The 14,795-nt window shown below is 42.1% G+C and overlaps 1 long non-coding RNA gene across 1 annotated transcript in view; it reads left to right on the top strand.

The window, feature by feature from the left end:
* The first annotated feature begins 3,154 nt into the window (after positions 1-3,154).
* The window catches only part of LOC141548206 (uncharacterized), a 246,360-nt gene continuing 234,719 nt past the window's right edge, over positions 3,155-14,795 (top strand). Inside the window, exon 1 of the long non-coding RNA XR_012483847.1 lies at positions 3,155-3,268. This is a non-coding gene — a long non-coding RNA (uncharacterized LOC141548206). The remainder of the gene's footprint in view (positions 3,269-14,795) is intronic.

Raw genomic sequence — 14,795 nt, 5'->3', positions numbered from 1 at the left:
TCCTCATCACTGCCTCTTGGCTTCCCCAGATTGCTTCAAGTGTCAGCTCCAGGCGCACCTTCTGCAAGAAGCCTTTTCTGGTCCTCTTTGGTCTTTCCCCTCAGTTGATTATTCCCATTATCCTGTATATAACTAGTACTTGTATGGAGGTGTTTACATATCTCCCCTACTAGAATGTGAACTCCTTAAGGCCAGAGACTGTCTTTTGCTTTTCTTTGTATTACTAGATTTTAACACAAGTGTCTAGCTCATAATAGATACTTAATAAATGTTTGACTATCACCAAAAGGTATCCGTTTCAAAATTATACATATCTCATTGAAGAGCTAGGAACTGGGGACTGAACCATCTTCTTTGTCTTTACTTACCCCAAGTTTAAAAAGGCCCCTCCTCATCTTCCTGTTTGTATAGCCTTCCACAAGATACAAACACCTTGCATGACAACCACAGCCAAGACAGTGAAACCTTCTGGCCAATAATCACTTACCTCTGATCTCAGAGCTAAGCAAATCCTGCACTGATTGGTCCTGTTGACTTATAGAATCCCTGGCTTCCTGTGAAGAAGAGCTCAGAAATGTAAGAATCTTAAGGAGAGAGACTATTTTGTCTTTTTTTGTTTTCCTAGCTCCAGTGCTTAGTATGGAGTAGGTACTTAATAGATTTTTATAATTTAGTAAATTCTAAGTCGTAAAATGTTGGCTTCCTTTGGGCCAATATGACTATTATGATAGAAGGTACCCCCCTATCTTCTCTATCACAGTACCAAGCCTTGACAGTAGTGTGATGTTAGAAAAGTTTGCCCCTCTCACTTCTTCATTCTCGGCTTTTTCTTTTTCTTTTTTTTTTAAATTTTTATTTTATTTTATAATTATAACATTTTTTGACAGTACATATGCATGGGTAATTTTTTACAACATTATCCCTTGCACTCACTTCTATTCAGATTTTTTCCCTTCCTCCCCCAACCCCCTCCCCCAGATGGCAAGCAGTCTTATACATGTCAAATATATTACAGTATATTCTAGATACAATATATGTGTGTAGAACCATTCTCAGCTTTTTCTACCTTCTCTTCCCAGAAAGAATCATCTCTTTACTTCAGGCCCTCACTGGTTTGGTTCAAGCTGCTTTTTCTATTGTTAAACTTGCTTTTATAAAGCAGATTTGTCAGATTTGATTGTACCCACTTACTGGCCATGAAGTTGCTGACTCTGATTTTACCTATCCCCAAGCTCACGGTCCACTTGTGTGCGTGCCCTTCCCTCCACTCAGATACTCTCTCTTCCTAGGGGGAGGCTGTAAGATACTCAGAAATATGAGAGATATTCAGAATTAGGAGAGATACTCAGAAATATGAGAGACTCAAAATTATGAGATTCAGAAATATGAGAGATTCAGAAATGTGAGAGATACTCAAAATTAGGAGAGATATTCAGAAATATGAGAGACTCAGATATATGAGACATACTCAGAATTAGGAGAGATATTCAGAAATATGAGCGATACTCCTCAGAAATACTGAATCTTGTCGAGCATTTGCATTGTTGCTTCCAAACTGCGAGAGAGGGCCTCCGTACCCAAAGAATAGGCCCCCACCACTTGATGCATAATGAAGCTTGATAGTTTGTCCATTTCCCCTCAGTACTCTCTTCTCTTACACCCTGTCCTTCATGTCAAGGCCCAGCCCCCATCTCTCAATCCCTCTGCAGCTCTCCTCCTTTGCTCTAGTCTCTGACACAGAAGTGACCTTTCTCCTTTTCAAGTCCAAACCCTTAATCCGGTCCTTAAGAGAATCATTTCTTATAAGAGTTTTACCTTTTGATAATTTTATTTTCAACCTTTCCTTATCTCCTTTTTGTTATATTTGCAGATTGAATTCTCAGACATCAATTGACTACTTCTTCCTTATGGGGTCCAAGGGTGACCCTGAGGAGTTGAGGAGTTTTCTCCTACGGTTGTTCACAAGCCCCCACCAGTGTGTTCTCCATGGATTATCAATTAGGCGGCCTGGGACAAGTAGCTTTCAGAAATAGGTTTTTACTAAGTTGGATAAGAAGAATACTCTCTTCCAACCCAGAATGCATTATCCTCTGAGAGCATCGAGAGTCCAGAAAAAAGTAAGCTCAAGTTTAGAGAGCTCATGTGGCCGAGGATAAACTCACACCTTTAGATTACTTGGATTCTCTTTTGCACTTCTCTCAGGTCACACTGAGCTGAAGCTGTCTTTCCTTGGTGTTTCATTTGTTCTCTCTCAGCTCCTGGTGGTATGCATTGTTTTTTTCTGGCCCAGTTTCTGTTGGGGATGGGATAGAGGAAGGAGTAAAGGTGGGGAATGAAAGAGTGTGTTACTGACTCTGTCATTAAGAGGTACAAGGATCTGGCTTCTGTAAGATTTCTAATGGAGTGCTGATTGTTAAATATTCACAGAGGAAACTAAGGTGATAAAAGTGTCTTAAATCTACAAATTCATGCTTGATTTACTATACTATTGATAAGAAAATGCTAATAATTGAGTCAAATTGAAAAATACATGTATTTTTCTCTGTCTCCCTTCCCCACTCCAAGATTGTTAAATTTGTTCCCACACCCCAAAGGTTATTAGACTGGCATGGCCCTGGGTACACTCCTTAAGGGCCAATTCTTTTGTCTTTATATCTCTAGCACAATTCTTGGCACATCTGAGGGACTTCATAAATGCTGGTCAATTAGGATTGAATCAAATGTTCCCTGGACACCCCACCTTGGGAGCTTTTTTTGTGGATTTTAGGATACGATCTGATTTTTTTTAAAGCTGCAAATGGTGCCTTATTGTTTACCATATTTGCAGATGTTTAGAATGCAATGATGTTCACCCCATGTATAAATTGGAAACCATAGAAGCTTTGGGCTTTATTTATTCACTCTCAGCTCAAGCTGAATAAAGACAGCCTTTCTTCACCTCGCTTTCTAGTGACAGAGAGTCCTGAATAAAAAGCATAATGCCAAAGATCTTGTTATCTGATGCTTTGGAGAGGTTGAAGAGATTCAGAAATATAGTTGTCTTCAGATTTCAGACACTTTTTAATGTTTTTTGACAGTTATTAAATACATTAACTTTCTGTTGGTAATTTCTGTATAATAACCATATGAAAAATGTAATTCTTGTTTTCCCATCAGTGGGGGGAACCTCAGAAGTATCCTGAGAGACATCAGTCAAAGTGGGAATGAAGCTTCAGATGCTGCTCTAGAGGACAGAGGCCACATTTCTGCATCTCAGAATTGTCATGAGGTAAAAAGTGATCTCATTCACATCACCGAGTACTTCTGGTAGTTTTCTCCTTCTTCTGGGAGGAAAGGTTTAGGGGTCTTACCCCAATGCTTGATCTGCAAAGAATACATCCAATTCAGGAGGAAACAGAGACTCACAATATCTCATGTTCTACTTGAACACAGTCTGCCTCCAACTAACCTTTCCATTCCCCTTCCTTCCCTCTCTCTTCCATATTTCATATGACACTTCATTTTCCACCTCCTTGCCTTTGCCCAAATCAAACCCCCCCACACATATCTTACCTGGAATTCACTTTTTCCTCCCTTCTATCATCCCTGTCCTTCCACGTAAAGCTCAGGTGTCAATTCTTTAGAAGGCCTTTATTATTTAGTTTTTATTCCCCTTTATTATTTAGTTTTTTCTCACTCTTGTTCACATTTGCTTTGTGTTTGTTCACTTGTGTTTGTGTTTAACCTCCCTCAGAACTGCTTTTTCCAACAGAGTTTGAGCCCTTTGAGGAAAGAGATGCTTTGTTTTGGTCCTTGTATCACACAGAAAACATTTATTATGTTCTTGCTGAATTACCTGGAAGCTCACTATCCAATGGGGCAGCCCGCTCTGATTTTTGGAATAGGTTTAATCTGCCTTTGACTAATTAGCTCATCTCTGTTCCTTGGTCTCAGACTGTTTGTCCACCATTTTGTAAATCTATGATGTTGGCCCTGTGAGGGAAAGTGGAAAAAGAATACAAATAGCGTGATGTAAATCTTTCAAGTATATCGTGCTTGAGTGGCCCTCTGTTACTGTGTGGCTCTCTGATCCTTAATTTCCTCAGTTATAAAATGAAGGGAGTGGGCTAGATGCTCTTGAAGGTTCTTTCAAGGCTCAAAGCTTATGATCTCATCCCCCCCTACTGGACAACATCCATAGACTCTTTGTAGAAGGGACCTTAGACAACTAACTTCCTTATCTTACAAATGGGGAAACAAAGGCATGGAGAGGTGAAATGCCTTGGTGATAGAGACACCTCCCAGCCCGTGGTCATTTCCATTGTACCATCTTCCCTCTCACGTGTCATGTCTCAAAGAGCACGTCTTCTTCTTAGGTGAAGGACAATATGTTAATAGTAGTAAAATTGCTAAATTTCCTCAGAGGAATCCATTCTAGCATACTGATATTAAAAGCTCTGAATGAGCCTCAGGGAATACTGGGAGCCAAGTACAACAGGATACTTTTTGAGGTTGGCTGGTATCATTATCTTAATCAATTGCCTTAAAAGCAAAACAGGTTTCTAGTTCATTCAGTAAAATCTTTTTTGTCAGCCACATCTAGGCTGGGACAACATAAATGGTTTCTTTAGGTTTATAACAGTCCAGCGCTTTCAATATGGTGGGTGAGTTTACATGCTATTTTCTTTGTTTATTTCACTTCATCCCAATAGGCATTTGTTTAGTGACTACTGTATGCAAGTTTTTGTTTTAGTCCCTCTCCTCAAGGAGTTCATATTCTAAGTAACTCTGATCATTCTCTGGCATTGGGAGCTATTATTCTGCTACCAGGTCAAAAAGAAAGATAAGAAATTGGGGGATCCCAGGAGCTTACTTGGGACTACTCTTCCACCCAGCCCAAATGGAATGTCTGGGGAATCATCAGATTCTTTGTGATTCTCAGAGAGTAGATGAACTCCTCTCCCCCAGATTAGTCTCTCGTGGGTGGCCATGCCAACTTAAGATTTAGGAGTTATGGGATCCTTATGGATTTAGCCAATCAGCATTGGCTCTTGAGCCCCCACCTCTGGGCTTTTTGTATTGAACTGAGCCCTAGTTTCATGACCTTGGCTTAATGCAGTCGCCTTCCCACAGGAACAGAGAAAACATGTTTGGATAGTGTGCAGTATTTCTTCTTGGCCTAAAAGCTATAAATGATACCTAATAAAGCATCTACCACTTGGCTGGGCCTCCAAAGACTTTCCAAGACCCAAACAGTTTCCAGAAAAAATATAGGTCACTCCAAACCCAGGAGTTCTAAGAAATGCACAGTTCAGTTTGCTTAGCAAAGGAATAGAGACAAGCCATCACTATTTGTGACTTGCATTTCTTTCACTTGAAGATTTGGGCACTTGGGTCAGCACAAGAGTGAAAGGGAAAAGAGGCAGCTAGAACAAAGGGCGATTCATAAATATATCCTCTGCAAGGCCGTGTGATCTGAAGAGGTTACTGATACGGGGAGGTGGTCAGGAATGCAGGAAAGGCCTTAGGTACAAGGCACTGCCTGAGCTTTGGAGGAAAGGAGGAGATGAGGAGAGAGAATGTTTCAGACTCGGGGGACCATCCTGGGCTCCGATGGCATGAAGGTCAAGGAACAATTAGGAGGTCAGTTGGACTGGAATGAGACTGTGTGAAGGGGGAAAAATGAAATAAGACTTGAAAAGTCAGTGAAAGCCAGCTATCAGGTTTAGAATTTCTCCTTGTGGACTTTGCATTTTATCCCTTGAGCCTTTGAAAGCTTTCTGAGTGGTGGGAGCGGCAGAGTGCCAGAGCCAGATGGATATTTTAGGAACATCACCTTTGCAGCGATGTGGAGCAGGAGGTGGGAAGAAACGGGAGGCAAGGACGTCACTAATGAGGCTGTCGCTGTGGAGTATTTGAGCAGTGACAAACTAGGATAAAGGCAGTGTGAGTGGAGAGGAGGGAATGGCTATGAGAGGTTGTGAAGGTTGGATTCACAAGATCTTACAGCTGATAGGAGAGAGTGCAAGAGAAGAGTACGAGGAAATTCAGAGTCTGGATAGATGGCAGTGCTCTCAACAGAAGGAACAAAGTTTAGAGGACAGAGGGATGAGGTTTTGGTGAAAAGATAATGAATTCTCTTTGGAATGTGTTCATTTTAAGATGCCCATGTGACATCCAGGTGGAGGTGTCTTGCAGGGAATTGATGATGGGGGTTATAGCTTAAGGAAATAATGATATATCCATTTGGGAGTCTTCTGCAAAGCAGCCATAATTGATCACCAAGTGTTAGAATGGTTGAGAAGAGGGTCCCAGCTCAAGCTTTGGGGATGCCAGAATTTGGAGGAAAATCCAGCAGAGATTAAGAAAGAATGATCGTACAGCTGGGAAGACGACGGGATTAAAATTAGAGAATGGCATTAAACAGTCACAGAATCTTGCAAATCTCAGAACTGATGATTGACAGAATTCTCCATGATCATGGGGCCCAACCCATAAGAAAGTCAAGGAGACAGAGTTCAAAGAGTGGAGATGTTGAATCAGGTCAAAACCTGGAGAGACACTAAGCAGGATTGGACTCAGCTTGAAGAGGTCATGGTTGACCTTGAAGAGATTCAAGATGTAGTTTGGCTGGTTGGAAGTAACCAAGAAATGATTAGGAGATAAATAGAGCAATCCCACCTAGACAACTCTTTTGAAGATTTGGATTATGAAAGGCAGTTAGAGAACCAATGCTTGAGGAGCAAGCAAATGGCCCGGTTTTGTTTTTATTTTTAAAGTGGAGAATGCCTTGAAATATTGCTGGGTCTAGCAGGTGGCTAGCAAGGCATGTGGGGCACAGGCCAGAGAGGCTGGCAGGTAACCTTCAGCTATCCCTGCCCTCCAGACTCGCCTTGGAGTCCCTGCTCAGGAGATGGCCGTTTCCTTAGGAGGGGAGCCCAAATCTACTCCCATTTTAGATTGCTGAGGAACAATTCTACTAATGGCTCTAGTCTGAGCAGTTCTGTTTAGTGGGAATGGGAGCGGAGGAGGGAGAGAAATAAAAATAAGTACCTAAAGTACACACATGAATCAGGCAGACTTTTTTTTTTGCCTCCTCTCAAAGAAAAGTAACTGCTAAGTAATAAAAATTCATAGAATGATTACAGTCAGTTAAGAGGCTAAATACGGCCTTTTTGCACCTTTTGAGGTGGGCCTGCTCTTTCGTTCTTTTGCATTTCACCTATACTGAGTGACAGTACAGTGACCAAGTGGTCGCTTTTATTTCCAGTATTTTGTCTCTATGGGCGACTCTTTCTTTCTCGGCTAATTCAAAGCTTCCATGGACCACATTTGGGAGTCTGTGAAGAGGGAAGATACCGACCACACAAAGAGATCTCCCAAGACTTTGTGCATGGGGAAAAAAGATAAATTGGAGGTTGCCCCATCCCATGCGTAGGCTTGACTAGGAGGCTACATGCTCATGGAGGGAAGAGTTGTTTTTCTACCTTAAGGCCGTCTCAAAACAGGCACTGGGCTTTGTGTATATCAGTAGAATTCCAGTTCGTCAGCCAAGTAGGCTATGTGACAGACAGAAAACAGAAAGAGGAGATCTTTGGGAGGGGAGGGAGGGAAAACTCTCCATCACCCATCCCCAAGGGGGAAAAAAGGGACAGAACCACTGGAGAAAGAGAGTTTGGAGATGAGCAGTAAGAGAGAGAATGATTGAGAAAAGAGCAAAAACAAACAAAAACAAAAAATCTGACAGTTTGCAGGTGGATAATCGGGTAGATAAAGTGCTTCTCGAAGAGAGAGATGGATGAAATGTGATGACAAAGAGATAGTCTAATCTAAGACAGAAGGAGGATGCTTAATTCTCTTTTTGGCCCAAGAGAAGCACAAAGAGAACCCAGAGCCCAGGAGAAAATGACCAGATGCAGAGATGCCACAGTCCCTAAATGAGACAGAGAGACTGATGTAAAAAGATCTAGGGTCAAGGGGCATTGGTTAACAGGAGCATGAGGATTCCAGAGGACTCCAAAGAGGAGTCATTGATCTATAGCTAGAAGGCAGAGGATGATACAGATCAAAGAGGGGTAGGGATGGAGTGGATAAGAATGAGAGTGTGGGAAGAGAGGCTTGTTCCCCAAGTATATCCCTGAAGCCCAGAGATAGAGTGGGATTTGGGAATTGATCCATTGATAAGGAATGAGCAGAGAATAAGGGCTACCCCCTCTAAATCCTGTGACAACTGAGCCCCAAGTCAGTGTGAATCCTCACTCTCTCTGCCTTTCAGAAGGTGAAAGGCTTTTAAACATCAGAGACCCTGCTGGTAAAGGAAGAATAACGTGGTAATTAGATCTTCAGGGCTTGGGCCAGGTCCATGTTCCACACCATTTCCAAGTTGGACCAAGGTGGCTAGGGATGAAGGGAAGTCATATAAGTGGCCCAACCAGCAGTGTGGAAAATGGATTGGAGTGGAGAGAGACTTGAGGCTGGAAAGTCAATGGAGAGGTCATAGCAATGGTTTGGATAAGATCCAAACTAAGGCAGTGGCTAAGTAGAAAGGGGGATGAGATCTTGTTGAGTTGGAAACAGCAAGATTTAGAAATTGCTTGGATATATGGACTGAGGGCAAATGAGGAGTCGATGATGCTCCAGAGGCTCGGTCTGATGTCGCCAAAGGGGATCTGACCCCTTTCCCAACTGAAGGAATGGTTAGAATACCTGCTCCAGCTCCATCCACAGCAAGGTCTCAGTTCAGTTTCCTGTATGATTAGGAAATAGCTGCTCCATGGGCGGCCCCATGCAGCCTTGCACTATCTACTAAAAGGCAAACTTATTCTCAGAGTGTACTTGAGTGATTTCTATTTCTTGGTTTAAATGTTCTCTCTCCTCCTATGAAGCTCCTTGAGAGTAAATACTTGTTAATTTTTGTTTATAGCTCTCCAGTGCCTAGTCCAGTGCTGAGGTCAAAGTGGGTACCTAATAAAGAGATGCTCATTTAATTGCCCACTTGTCCTTGCACTCCTACAGCAGATATAGATGTAAAGCCTCATTTGCTGGAAGGGCTACTTTTCCAAAGTCAGAATGGGGGTCAGATGGCACCATGAAAATTGCATGAAACCCTTCATTAAAAGCAGCAATTCACTGTGACTTGAAGCTGTGGGTCATTTGAATTTGCATGAAAAATAGAGACGACTCCACAAATGTTCCTCCAGATGACAAAGGTTTGCCTTTAGAGCTATTGCCAAACTCATCGCTTTCTGTATTTTTGTTTCCCTGCTGAGAGCTTTGTGCGTGTGTGCACATGTAACATGTGTGTTAAGTTGTGCAGAGGGGGTATGAACACATTAACTGCTTAGCTCTCTTGAAAGGAAAACTGTAGGTGGATTTTGTTAAATGAGTTTTAAGACCTCGTGAAGACAAAGGGAGCATAACTACCCCTGAATTCTATTGGTTAGCAACATCAGGCCAAGGGTGGGGAATGGGTAATCTTAAGCAATTTGATGCAAATTATTTTTTCTAGCAGCAACAAAAAAGCAAGGAATTAAGCAAACAAAAGTGAGGTCAGGTGGAGAGAAATCATTTATTTGGAAACAGGATGATCATAGGGACGGTAGATGCGTGAATTACAACTGTTCTTTTTTGTTTAATTTTTTATTATTAAAGCTTTTTATTTTCAAAATAAATGCATAGATAATTTTCAGCATACACCCTTGCAAAATCTTGTGTTCCAAATGTTTCTCCTCCCGTCTTCCCACTGAGAGAGAAAAATGAGCAAAAACCAACAACAAAAAGAGTGAGAATGTGTGTATCCACATTCATTTCCTATAATTCTCTTTCTCTCTCTCTCTCTCTCTCTCTCTCTCTCTCTCTCTCTCTCTCTCTCTCTCTCTCTCTCTCTCTCTCTCTCTCTCTCCCCGTTTCTCTCTCTCCCCGTTTCTCTCTCTCTCTCTCTCCCCGTTTCTCTCTCTCCCCGTTTCTTTCTCTCTCTCTCCATCACAAGATCATTGGAACGGATCTGAATCACCTCACTGTTTAAAAGAACCACATCCATCAAAACTGATCATCGTATAATCTTATCATGGTTCTGCTAATGTCACTCAGCATGAGGGATAAGAAGAGGGAAGGGTACAAAGCTGGTTAAGGGCCCTTGCCTCTAAAGCTGTCCATGGCATTCTGGGCCCCTGGCTGAGTGGCTCCCGTGATGCCCAAGCATTCTAGCTGAACCCCACATAGACAAGTGAACAGGTGAACTTAGTTTTATATAGAGCTCTGGGTTCATCCAAATAGATCTTATATGTGGCTCGTTTGCTAATGTAAAGGATCTCAAAGATTGCCATCATGACTGAAGTGAACAAGGGCAGCGACAGACACGAAAGGAGTAACCTGAGTCCCAGAGAGCAGAAAGCAGGATTTCCAGTTATTGTTTGATGGATTTGTGATTAGAAGCTTATGAACATCTGAAGTTTGTTCCCTAGGAAGTTTGTTTATTTTAATACACATTACTTTATGAATCATAATGGGAGAGAAAAATCAGAGCAAAAGGGAAAAACCCTAGGAGAGATAAAAAAAAGCCAGAAAAAAGAAGTGAGCATGTGCTGACTTACATTGATCTCCATAGTTCTTTTACTGAATGCAGAAGGCGTTTTCTGTCCTAAGCCTATTGGCATTGCTTTGGCTCACTGAACCTCTGAAAAGAAGCGACTCTTTTATACTTATACTCGATCATGGCACATTTTTGTTTTTATAGTGTACAATGTATTCCTGATTCTGCTAGTTTCACTTGGCATAAGTTCATGTAAAGCTCTCCAGGCCTTTCTCAAATCAGCTTGTTCATCATTGTTTATATTACAATAATATTCCATTACCTTCCTATACCACAGGCTGTTCAGCCATTCCCTAATTGATGGGTATCTGTTCATTTTTCTAATTCTTTGGTACCACAGAAAGAGCTGCTACAAATGTTTTGTACATGTGGGTCCCTTTCCCTCCTTTAAGATTTTCTTGGGATATAGACCCAGTAAGGGCACTGCTGAGTCAAAGAGTATACAGTTTTATGGCCCTTTGGGCATACTTCCAAATTACTCTTCAGAATGGATCATTTCACAACTCCACTAACTATGCATTAGTGCTGTAGTTTCCCCACATCCTCTCCAACCTTTAGCATTATCTTTTCCTGTCATTGTAGCCAATCTGAGAAGTGTGAGGTGGTACCTCAGAGTTGTTTTAATTTGTATTTCTCTAATCACTAGTGATTTAGAACATTTTTTTTTCATATAACTATAGATGGCTTTGATTTCATCCTCTGAAAAATGTCTGTTCATGTCCTTTGACCACTTATCAATTGAGGAATGACTTGTAGTCTTATAAATTTGACATTGTCCTTTATATATTTTTAAAATGAGACCTTTATCGGAAATGCTGGCCGTAAAGATGTTTTCCCAGCTTTGTATTTTCCTTTTCATCTTGTTTCCTTTGGTTTTGTTTGTGCAAAATCTTTTTAATTTACTGTAATCCAAATTGTCCATTTTGTCTTTCATAATTGAACATCTGAAGTAGCATCTGTCCCCCAACTCCTGGTTGTCTAGGAGGCTCCCTGGCAGAAGTTCCCCCCACCCTCACTCCTGCCTGCTATCCTTTTGCAGCTGAGCCAAGGAAAACCAATGTCCTGCCGCCCTTGTATTTTCTTGCTCCCTGGTCTCTGCTGAGACCAAATATTCTGCAGTCAGCACATTTCTATTCCATTGATCCATTGGGAGAATGGACTGTTCTTTGCCGGGATTTGTCTGACAGCTAAAGCTAGAGGCTTAGGCCTTTCCATGGCCCACAGAGCTCTGGTCTCCTGGAGCCGCTTGCACCTCAGCCGCTCACCACCGCTTTCTCGGGTCACTCTCTCCACTGGCTTTGTTGGCTCACTGGCTTCTCTTCCCAGGGAAATGTTCAGCAGCAAACTAAAGGCTTGGGGAACTTTTCGGGGGGAGATCTTTGACTGGAAATATTGCTATTTATGCAAATGCAATGCATTCACCTAAGAATAATGGCACCAAAGGCAAGGAGCTGCTTTTGGAAGGAGGGGAGAACAAACAACTCTAGCAATTGATTGCTTGGGTGAACACAATTTGTACTAAGTTTGTCTCTCAATTGGACTTGTGACAGCTTTCAGCAATGTTGGAAACACTAGAGAAATTTCTCTTTTGTCCCTTGAAGGGGAAGTGGCTAAATTGATTTGGGTTATTTGTCTGGAAAACTCTCTCACTGGGTGTATGAAGCAGCCTCCTTTATTAAGATGGAGCTCTGGGCCACGGTGACCGTCTATAATTACAAATTGCAGAAAATTTATCAGAGAGAAAGAATTTATAGTTTCTCTTTAAAAATGCCCAGGATGGGCAGCTACTATTGTTTAGCCTTATTTTTAAATCAAAAGCTCGAGTTGGGCTGTGGCAATTGCCAACGGTTGGTGTTTTTAATAAGGAAATGAGAATGCTGTTAGTAACTAGAACAGAAGGCCTGTGTAGACAGTCTCTCCTGTCCACCGAGCCACAAGCAATGAAGTTGAGAACAGGCCCCTATAGAGAATGCCTTCCCTTTGGAACACCAGAGATATGGGTAGGGTTGGAGTGGGGGCTGAGTGGAGCTAGCTTTAGCTGATAATTCCAGAGAATTTGCCTATTCCTTCTCAATGCTGAATTCAAGTACGCTGGGGGGACACTTGCAGTATCTTGCCAGAATCCTGGAAAAGGGCTGCCCAGTCTGATTGTGGGGAAGTTGGAAGGATTGCAAGGCTGAGGTGAAAAGTCAGTCAGCCTTTGTGAGGATATGATGGTTGATTTAGGCTCCTTTACAATCCAGACAAAAAGGGACGTTCTTGGCTCATGCTCTTGCTAGCTGGGTGAACCTGGGCAAGTCACTTAACCTTTTTCTGTTTCTGTAAAGGGAGGATCCTAAAACCTCCTGGGATTGTGGTGAGGGTCAAATGAACTAATGGATGCAAATCATTTTGTTTACCTTAAACTTGTTCTAGGCCTGTCAACCATTCTTCTCCTTCCCCATCCCAGAAGGTAAAGCCCTTGAGGGTAAGGACTGGTTTTCTTTGATTTATCTTTGTATTCCCAGCAAACGAAGTGGCTCTTGACTTTACCCTCCACGAAAGTGAGGGATTTTCAGAGACAGCCGTGAGAGTGAGTGTGTTCAGAAATGGGAGCTAGGCCGGAAAGGTATGAAAATCAGAGCAGCAGCAAAAGCTACTTTGAATAGATGGGAAGAGGCTTTGCTGGTCACTGTTACCAGGGTTTGTTTTCTTCCTCATTAGAAGGTAAGCTTCTCTAGGGAAGAGACTACCTCATTTTTTGTACTTGTGTCCTACTCAGGGCCCGGTGCAGAGAAAACACTTAGTAAATGCTTTTGTTTGGGATCTTATAGTATCCCCTTAACAAGCAAATATAGAGGAAGCATTTCAGAATAGAGAGAGAACTGGTCTCAGGGCCAGGAAGATGATCTGGGTTTTAATTGTGTCTCTGACACATATCATATACTTAATCTCTGTGCTCTAGGCAATGTTACAAAACTTCTAAGTTGCAGAGAACATGGTGACTTGCCCTGGAAGGAGCTTCCTCATCTAGTCTCCATCACTGCTCATCATCAGCCAAATCCAGAATCCCTTTCTTGTGCACGGTGAGATGGGGGGGGGGGGTGTCACACAACTTCCATGGACAACTAGGCCCTTTATCAAGCACACAACAGCCTTTCCAGGGAATCAAATGCTTTTCCCAGTTCAATTCCAATTCCACAGTGTGCAAAACTCTTTCTCGACCTTCCATGTGTTTCTCTAGCACCCTTCATTGTCATATCATGGTGCTTTAATGAATCAATTGAGCAATGAAATCGATGGGCCATCTACCATTCCGCAGTCTACTGGAAAGCAATGTCATCACCAAGTCTCTCTAAGTTCTAGGAAGGTGCTTAGAACATGAAGGCATTTAATATGCGGTTAATGACAACATAGATGAACTGGTACATTCAAAGAGGATCGGAATATCCCTTTGGATTGATTTTCTAAAATGTTTACTATACCTACTTTGAGAAAATCTAAATCTAAACATTGGAAGCACTTGTCACCTCATTAAGTGCTATATGAATGTTGTCTATAATGAATTAGAGGCGATCTAAGAGCCAGGAATACTTGGGTTCAATTCTGCCCATGCCTTTTTTGACCATGTGCCCCTCTCAGTGCTCTAGACAACTCTCTAAAATTGTAGTTCGCAGAGATTCTCGCCAACAGAGAGTGATTCCTCATCTGCCAAATTGGGCCAGATTCCCGTACTTTGCCTTGGACCTGCTCTGGTCCCCAAGTCCTATTCTCTGATTCGACTGTGGTCAAGAAGGACTTGGGACATATGTTATAGTTTCATAGTAAAACCTATCCGTTCACTCCCCATCCCTGTCTTGTTGTTATTGTCATCTTCCTCCTAATCATCACTGCCAACATTCTCATTATTATTCTCATTAGTGTTATTGCTGAGTATCCAGATTGAGGCCGTTTGACCAAGGGGCAAAGAGCCTTGAGAGATCCTTCTGTTAGTCTGGCCTATTCTTCCTGTCACTCCTAGCTAAACAACATGGTCAGATGTGGTCTAGGAATATCTGTTTGGCAGCTGTGGAAAGGGGGTTGGAGAGGGGAGAGATTGAAAGCAGGGACAGTAATGAGGGGACCATTATAATTGTTCATCCTTGAACATATTTGTCTCCTTTGACTCTTGACTAACCCAGAAGGGACACTGTTGCTACTACCTTTTTCTGTATTCTTGCTCCTCCTGTGGCATATGTACCAATGT

The sequence above is a fragment of the Sminthopsis crassicaudata genome, chromosome X (genome assembly GCF_048593235.1).
Source record: "Sminthopsis crassicaudata isolate SCR6 chromosome X, ASM4859323v1, whole genome shotgun sequence".
Lineage (NCBI taxonomy): Eukaryota > Metazoa > Chordata > Mammalia > Dasyuromorphia > Dasyuridae > Sminthopsis > Sminthopsis crassicaudata.
This window is presented reverse-complemented; position numbering and strand designations above follow the sequence as displayed.